This window comes from Mytilus edulis, chromosome 4, assembly GCF_963676685.1.
Source record: "Mytilus edulis chromosome 4, xbMytEdul2.2, whole genome shotgun sequence".
Taxonomy (NCBI): domain Eukaryota; kingdom Metazoa; phylum Mollusca; class Bivalvia; order Mytilida; family Mytilidae; genus Mytilus; species Mytilus edulis.
This window is the reverse complement of record NC_092347.1, coordinates 34,155,050-34,162,448: the sequence shown is the minus strand read 5'-3', so window position 1 is coordinate 34,162,448 and position 7,399 is coordinate 34,155,050. Positions and strand designations below refer to the sequence as shown.

Below are 7,399 nucleotides of genomic sequence, written 5' to 3'. Positions count from 1 at the left end.
ATGGCATGCCAAACCTCCCGCTTTAATGGCAATGTTAATTATAACATAAAATGACAACATTAACTATGACAGGACTACAAAACAAATAAATGGGAGAATAATAGGACAGAGAAACAAACGATTAAATTACAACAAAAAGTACTTTGCTAAAATTTAATACGCCAGACGTGCGCCATGTCCACACAAGAGTAACCGGCGACGCCCAGATGAAAAAAGTTTGAAAGCCAAAAACAAGTACAAAGCTGAAAAGCACCGAGGACCAAAAATTTAAAAAGTCTCGACCAACACGACCAGGGTTATCCACCTGGGACAACAAGAGAGGGACGAAAGATACCAAAGGGACAGTCAAACTCATCAATCTAAAACAAACTGACAACGCCATGGCTAAAAATGAAAAAGACAAACAGAAAAACAATAGTACACATGACCAAACATAGAAAACTAAAGAATAAACAACAAGAACCCCACCAAAAACTAAAGGTGATCTCAGGTGCTCCGGAAGGGTAAGCAGATCCTGCTCCACAAGTGGCACCCGTCGTGTTGATTATGTGATTACAAATCCGGTAAATAGTCTAATTCGGTAGGTCACATACATGAAAGGGAAGGGGATTGTAGTTACGACGTAAAGAACATATCCGATATCATTTGTGAAACGGTTATTCCATAACGGTCAACCAACTCGTGATGGCGTCCGTAAAATTTACGAAGGGATGATTTCAACTTCACCATTTGGAACTCTTGGTTTAATAGCTTCTTTGTGAGCAGTAACCCTCTATCAAGAAAATCATGATAGGAAATGCAAGCACGGGAATATCGTATCAATTGGGAGATATATACCCCGTATGCAGGTGCTGCTGGAATGTTGCTACTTAGAAATGGAAAGTTCACAATTGGAAAGCTGAAATCATCTCTTTTGTCGTAAAGTTTTGTTTTCAACCGACCCTCATTGTCAATTTCTAGATGTAAGTCAAGATATGAAGCCGACTTAACTGTATCTGTAGTATCCTTTATCTCCAATTCGATGGGATAGATGCGTTCCACATAGTCACCAAATTTTGAATTGTATAGTGAAAGAACGTCATCTATATAGCGGAAAGTAGAGTTAAAGGATTTTGCTAACTTCTTATCTTTCTTCCTAAGAAGTTCCTGCATGAAGTCAGCCTCATAATAATAAAGAAACAAGTCGGCAAGTAGAGGGGCACAGTTTGTTCCCATTGAGATGCCGACAGTCTGTTGCAAAATACGTCCGCCGAACGTTACAAATATGTTGTCAATCAAGAAATCAAGCATCTTGATAACATCGGTTTCAGAGAATTTTTTGTTTGAATCAGAGTGATTCTTTACAAAGTATGATTTATCCCTCCCTGAAACAAGAAACTTGTATCTACGTTCGCCATTCTTTTTTATGAAGCAAAGTAATAACAACTCTTTCAATTTGTCTTTTAGTTTGGAATGTGGAATACTTGTGTAAAGAGTAGAAAAGTCAAATGTTTTAATACTGTTACAAGATGAAAGAGAGTTAGATTGTATGTACTCTAAAAGATCTTTGGAATTTTTAAGTATCCACATCCGATTAACGCCACCTCTAGAATAGGCAGTTTCACAATAACTTTGAAGCCCGTCTTTGATTGCTGATAAAATAGATGTTAATAATTTAGAAAGAGGTTTCGTGGAGCACTTGGAAGACCCTGCAATATACCGTTGTTTGTAAGGACACTTATGTAGTTTAGGTATCCAATACAGTTATGGAAGATCCAGTTCTTCATCTTTGGTTGAAATACCAAAGGAACAAAGAACAGACCTATGAATATCCAGGATTTCCTCTTTGGTAAGTGTCGTGAGGGTATATGTTGAGTTTCCAAGTGAATTGTCTATACCTAATAAAATTGAGAATGGAAATGGGGAATGTGTCAAAGAGACAACAACCCGACCAAATAAAAAACAACAGCAGAGGGTCATTATTCGTTTATCAAGCAATTAATGTAGTGACTTTTACAGACAAAAACGATGTTATATGGGGCTTTGTCTGCGGGGACAACAACATATTTATCATGGAGGTCGGATAAGTGTTTAGCTACATTTGGGTCTTTAAAGATTGACGTAGCATGGGCATTGATGGACCCATTCAGTTTCTTGATTCTGATTTGTATTAACGACCTCACTGCCTTAATCCATTCGGATAGAGTGTCTACGTCTTCCTTTTCACGTTTAGCCCATTGCCTGGCATAATCCTCGACCGAGTCCATCAAAATTTTAAAGTTGTATTTCCAATTGATGGATTTAGGCTCACGATATTTCGGACCTTTCGATAACACATTTCGTAGAGAAGTGTTATTAACAATGTTAAGGTCACCAGTAATAACGTGGCCAGCAGGATTATATATGAATTGGGAACTAGCACAAGTGCAATCAGGAGGTTTAGACTTGAAGTCGTCAATATCGAGATTCTGCAAAACGCGTTTGTAATTGAAAATTTTAGTTGCAATAGGTTTGGTATAGGTATAAGAAATTATTGGTACAGACTGGTCTTTGAAAAAAGGAGGTATTTTCGATTGAACTAATTTATGATGAAGGATATTGCCTAGGTTGACGCCATCGAGACCTTTGTTGGCAAAGGAAAGATTTAGAAAAGATCTTTTCTCTTTTTCATCTTTTCCAATGCGAACTGGCTTGAAAAGTCTGTGACTTGCAATATCCGAAATTATAGCTTGAAGTAACTAGCAAATAGCGCTGAAAGTGGTGTTAAACACCAATCAATAGATAAACTAATCAATGTTTTATACAGATGCACATTGGGGTTTAAGTCACTACTTCTAAGTCTTTTAAATTCTATTTTTAAGAACAGGCGGCGGACACTTTCTACACGCGTACGTGATTTCAATTACTAAATAAATACGAAAAAACGTGGTCAAACATCAGACCCCATTCATCTTGAGAAGATCTCAATCTATCTGATACTGTAGTTTTTTCTTTGATTTTATCTATTTTTTCGTAGAGTTGTGTGTTAGCCAATATGTCTGGTTATTTCAGATATCCTACTACATAAATCGACAGCGAGGTGGAAAATAAATCGACAGGGAAATCATAAATCGACAGGGAAAACAACCAATCGGCAGGGGGATAAATCAATCGACAGGGGAAATATCAATCGACTAGAGAAAAAAATCAATATCGATAGGTAAAAATATAATTCAGATTAGAATTTGCAATTTATCATTTGTACTTTAGGTTAGTGGAAAGCAAAATTGATATTACATAATAATGGTAAAATACGAAAGCATTGCCAAATTAGAAAACAAAATATACAAGCTAAATAGAATAACATATAATCAGTCACAACTTTTTTAAAGCCTTCAGGAAGATAGAATATAGGGAAATCATACTTGTTGTCTTGCTACATAAACAAATAAAACTCTTCCTGTACTCTCCAAAATAAAGCTTAATTTTCGTATTTATGTCCAAATTTTGTTTCATAAAAATACGCTTCTTCATTAAAACTATTTACCAACTGATATATGTCATTTGCTATCCATGAGGACAAAAGACTCAAATACTACATTTACAAAACTTTTTGAGATACATGTATATATGTAAATAAAGGCAACATGTATATATGTAAATAAAGGCAACATGTTATATGTAACAGTGAATTTGTAAATTACACACTGAGAATTGCAAATTACACAATGAGATTTCAAAAAAGACACACTGAGATGAAATAAACTGAAAAACCATCGCTGAGAATTTGAAATTCCACACTGATAATATAAAATAACACACTGAGATGTGTGCAAATTTTTTATGTGCACAAATTTAATTAGCATACTTAATATTAATCTATTACAAGCTTAAAACAACTAGGGGACATAACTTGTTAGTCCTTCAATTTGGCGCTAAATGTTTAAGATCATTAAAAATACAACATATAGAAAAAATACGTTATTAAAGACCAATAAAACAAGAAAAATACCCACTTACTCTCATTACAAAATGTGAAAAACTTTATTGAAATATTAAGAAAACATTGGAACAAGCTGCAAAAATACAAACAATGCAGTGATTTTTTTTCTCAAAGTGCCTGTTACAGCATATATACGTAACAAATTATAAAAGATTACCTTACGAAATCAGGGTTACAGTTGAAAGACTTTTGAAAATGGACCATGCTTAAACAGTTATAATAAAAAAATCCCGATATACGGTTAGTATTAACTGAATTATAGGCAACAATCTTATGAATATGAGTTAGCAAAAAAAGTTTAGTCTTGAAATTTATTACGAATGTTGGTTGTAGAACCGCATTCATTATTGACAAGAGTTCGGGAGACCAAGATATCCTGGTACCTTTGTTAACTATTAGTGATTTTACAACAATCATTAAATATTCCAGGGATTTTACAAAATTCCTTCTTTTATAAATTCACTATACCATATATATTCAAGTGATATATATGTAATTGAGACAAATGTCTGTTTAACCAACTGTCCTGCCAACAATTGCCATCACCTGTACCTCGGCTAAAGCCAATTTTGTCATGTGTTTCATCTGTATCCTGACGTAACGGCCATTTATTATCGGATTGCATTCAAAGGCCAGGTGGTATCCTGTCTTGGCAGGTCCAATGTAAAATTTACAAAGCTTCATCCGATTATGAGATGGACCTGCAGTTATATACATCTGACGGATTAGTTCACCTGAAACATAAATCCATGAACTAAGTGTTGATTAAAAAATAATTTTGAGATTAACAAATCTCCAAATTGATCTTTTAGGTGGCCTTAGTTAAGCTATTTAATATCAAATACAATTGACTTTATAATGTTTAGAAAGGAATATATTCTGGGCGGAAATGCGCAACATAAGAATAATGGTCTGCTTTTAAGCTTCAATAAGTGATTCGGTTTTTGTACATCTTTGGCTTTCAAATAATTGGCGTTGAGCATCCCTGATTAAAGTAAATCCAGAAAAGTGCTATAGACGCACAAATTTATAAAATATATAACGTATTGTTTTCATTTTTTTACAAGATATATTTCTTTTTAAATAACATAATACTATTCCAAAATCTTCCTTTGTTATATTATTACATCTGATTATTGACAAGTCAATAGATACATTTATGTTGAAATTATTTTGACTTCCTGTTTTGCTTTATGCATTATGGATCATTAATATTTATATGTGTCAAAGCTCGGTCTCAACACTGGCAATTATTGCACATACAAATTATACTTTATAAACGCATATAAGAAAGTGTACTTTCTTAATCAATCAAACAGCTTACCACAACAATCTCTCCTTGCAATTATTTCTATCTGCCTAATGTTGTAATCACGACCAAGGTCAACCATCCAGTATGGCGACTGTTCTGTAGTGGTGTGCGAAAACGTGCTTAAGTTTCCGTCATTAGCATATCTAGCCCAATTATGTCCTTGTAGCGAACTTTAAGTGGATGCCTTTCCTTCTGCCACCTCTTGCAAGATTTGTACATCAGAAGTATCTGGAAGGAGTAAAATATGTGTAATGTAATTAGCTAATGACCTTGACAATTAAAATTCATTTTAATGCATCAGCAATAATATGCAGATAAATCATACACCATTCGAAAGCATATCTTCTGCAATACGTTATTATACTAAATATACATTCACATCAACATTGTGATGTTTATTGCAGTAATTATCAATTAGGTCAATCATTGTAACTGATTATATGCCCTTTAGTTTATTGGCCCCTGTAATTTTGAAATACAAATTATCTAATATTCTATTGTCTTCTACTCTGTTCTAGAAGGAAACGGAGCAAGACTGTATGCATTAACAACTTCTGAGTTAGAGCACTTGCATAAGCCCCTTCCATTCTTTGCAATTCCAACGAGTTGCGGTCAACGGCAGGATAACAGAGTGCTAAACCGTTAACAAATCATTCACTCCTCTAAACATAGCCGAAGTTGACTCACTTGAAGATTAAATAAACAATTGTCATTCATGGTACAATATTATACTAATACAGCCTTTGTATTCGGTCGATGCAAGGATATATTGACCTGAAAGAAGTGTATTGACTGAGGACGAAGTCCGAGGTCTATATACTTCTTTTGGTCGATATATTCTGTATTGACCTCTTACAAAGGCTGTTATATTATTAATTTCCGACCATATTTGTATCAAAATCGTCATTTGATTTTGTTGGGATTTTATAATATCATATTTTCTACTTGACAATAACAAAATATTATTTGTTATTTCAATTGCTTCTTTTGTTTTTGTTTGTCATCTTATGTATTTGAAGATTATTTTCGTCAAATAATCGATCATTGATATCATTTGTTTCAAAACGTTTAAGATCGTTTAACAATATCCTGAAATTCATTACATGACGTCACAAAGTATATCGGTTTTTAGATACATATTCTAAAAAGAACCGTGCAGTATGCTTTTTTTGCTGTGCAAAATGCTTTTTGCTGTCCGCCGTTTTCTCTCTACCTTCGAAAATATAGTTTAACATGTGAATATCCTTAAACGAATCAAATTTGTTAAAATATACGAATTAATAATATTCAATATTACAAGAAGGATTCATACTTTGGCTTGACGTATATCCATAGGGGTCAATACTTTGATGATTGAAAATAATACGACTAACCCAAAATCCGTAGAAAGAAATAGAACATCTTATTATAGAAGATAAGACATTGTGATTTAAAAGTTTTCTTTTTTCTAGAAGGAGAAAAATGAATATGAATAAAACTTTGACTTCTATTGCAATCTTCAAAATTAACATCTTAAATGTCTATGACATAACTGTGGTATATGCATCCCGATTTTTTTTACTAATGATCTGACCCAAATGAAGGTAAAATCTCAATGATGATCAAATGTGCATTTCTATAATTACCTCTATCTAAATTTGCCAAAATTTGCTGCAAAATGGCAGTATTTGTGTTTATCTGTTGCTTCAAGATGGCTGTATTCGTGTTTATTAGCGTCGTCAGGTTTTCACATGTTATTGGTCCTATGGTATTTGCATCCAGTGTAAAAAAGCTTGAAAGAAAAGCTAAGAACATCAAGATACTCATTTTGTGTTGCATTTTAAAAGTGAATGATTCTCCCGACTTCAAAAAATGTCCTTCAGACCTTAGCGCCTATGTTCATCACGTGTTAATTGTTAAGTATTACAGGTTAAAACTTGATCGACATAAAGTGAAAAAAAATATATAAAAACAATTTTCAAGTTCCGAATCATGTTTTGATTTCCGACTACTTAATTTGTGCACAAAGCAAAACATACAAAATGCGCATATAATCAAAATGAAGGTGGAAATTTTAACACAAAAAACCCTGATAACAAGTGACGAAACCAAAAACAGCGAAACAATACTTGAATTGGTTTTAGGTC

At 33.5% G+C, this 7,399-nt stretch overlaps 1 long non-coding RNA gene across 1 annotated transcript; it reads right to left on the bottom strand.

The window, feature by feature from the left end:
* Nucleotides 1-3,171: 3,171 nt before the first annotated feature.
* LOC139519528 (uncharacterized) lies at nt 3,172-7,191 on the bottom strand. The gene is made up of 3 exons (XR_011663619.1): nt 6,899-7,191; nt 5,286-5,501; nt 3,172-4,695 (listed from the first exon to the last, which is right to left on the bottom strand). It is a non-coding gene; the product is annotated as an uncharacterized lncRNA (long non-coding RNA).
* Between the last annotated feature and the right edge of the window lie 208 nt (nt 7,192-7,399).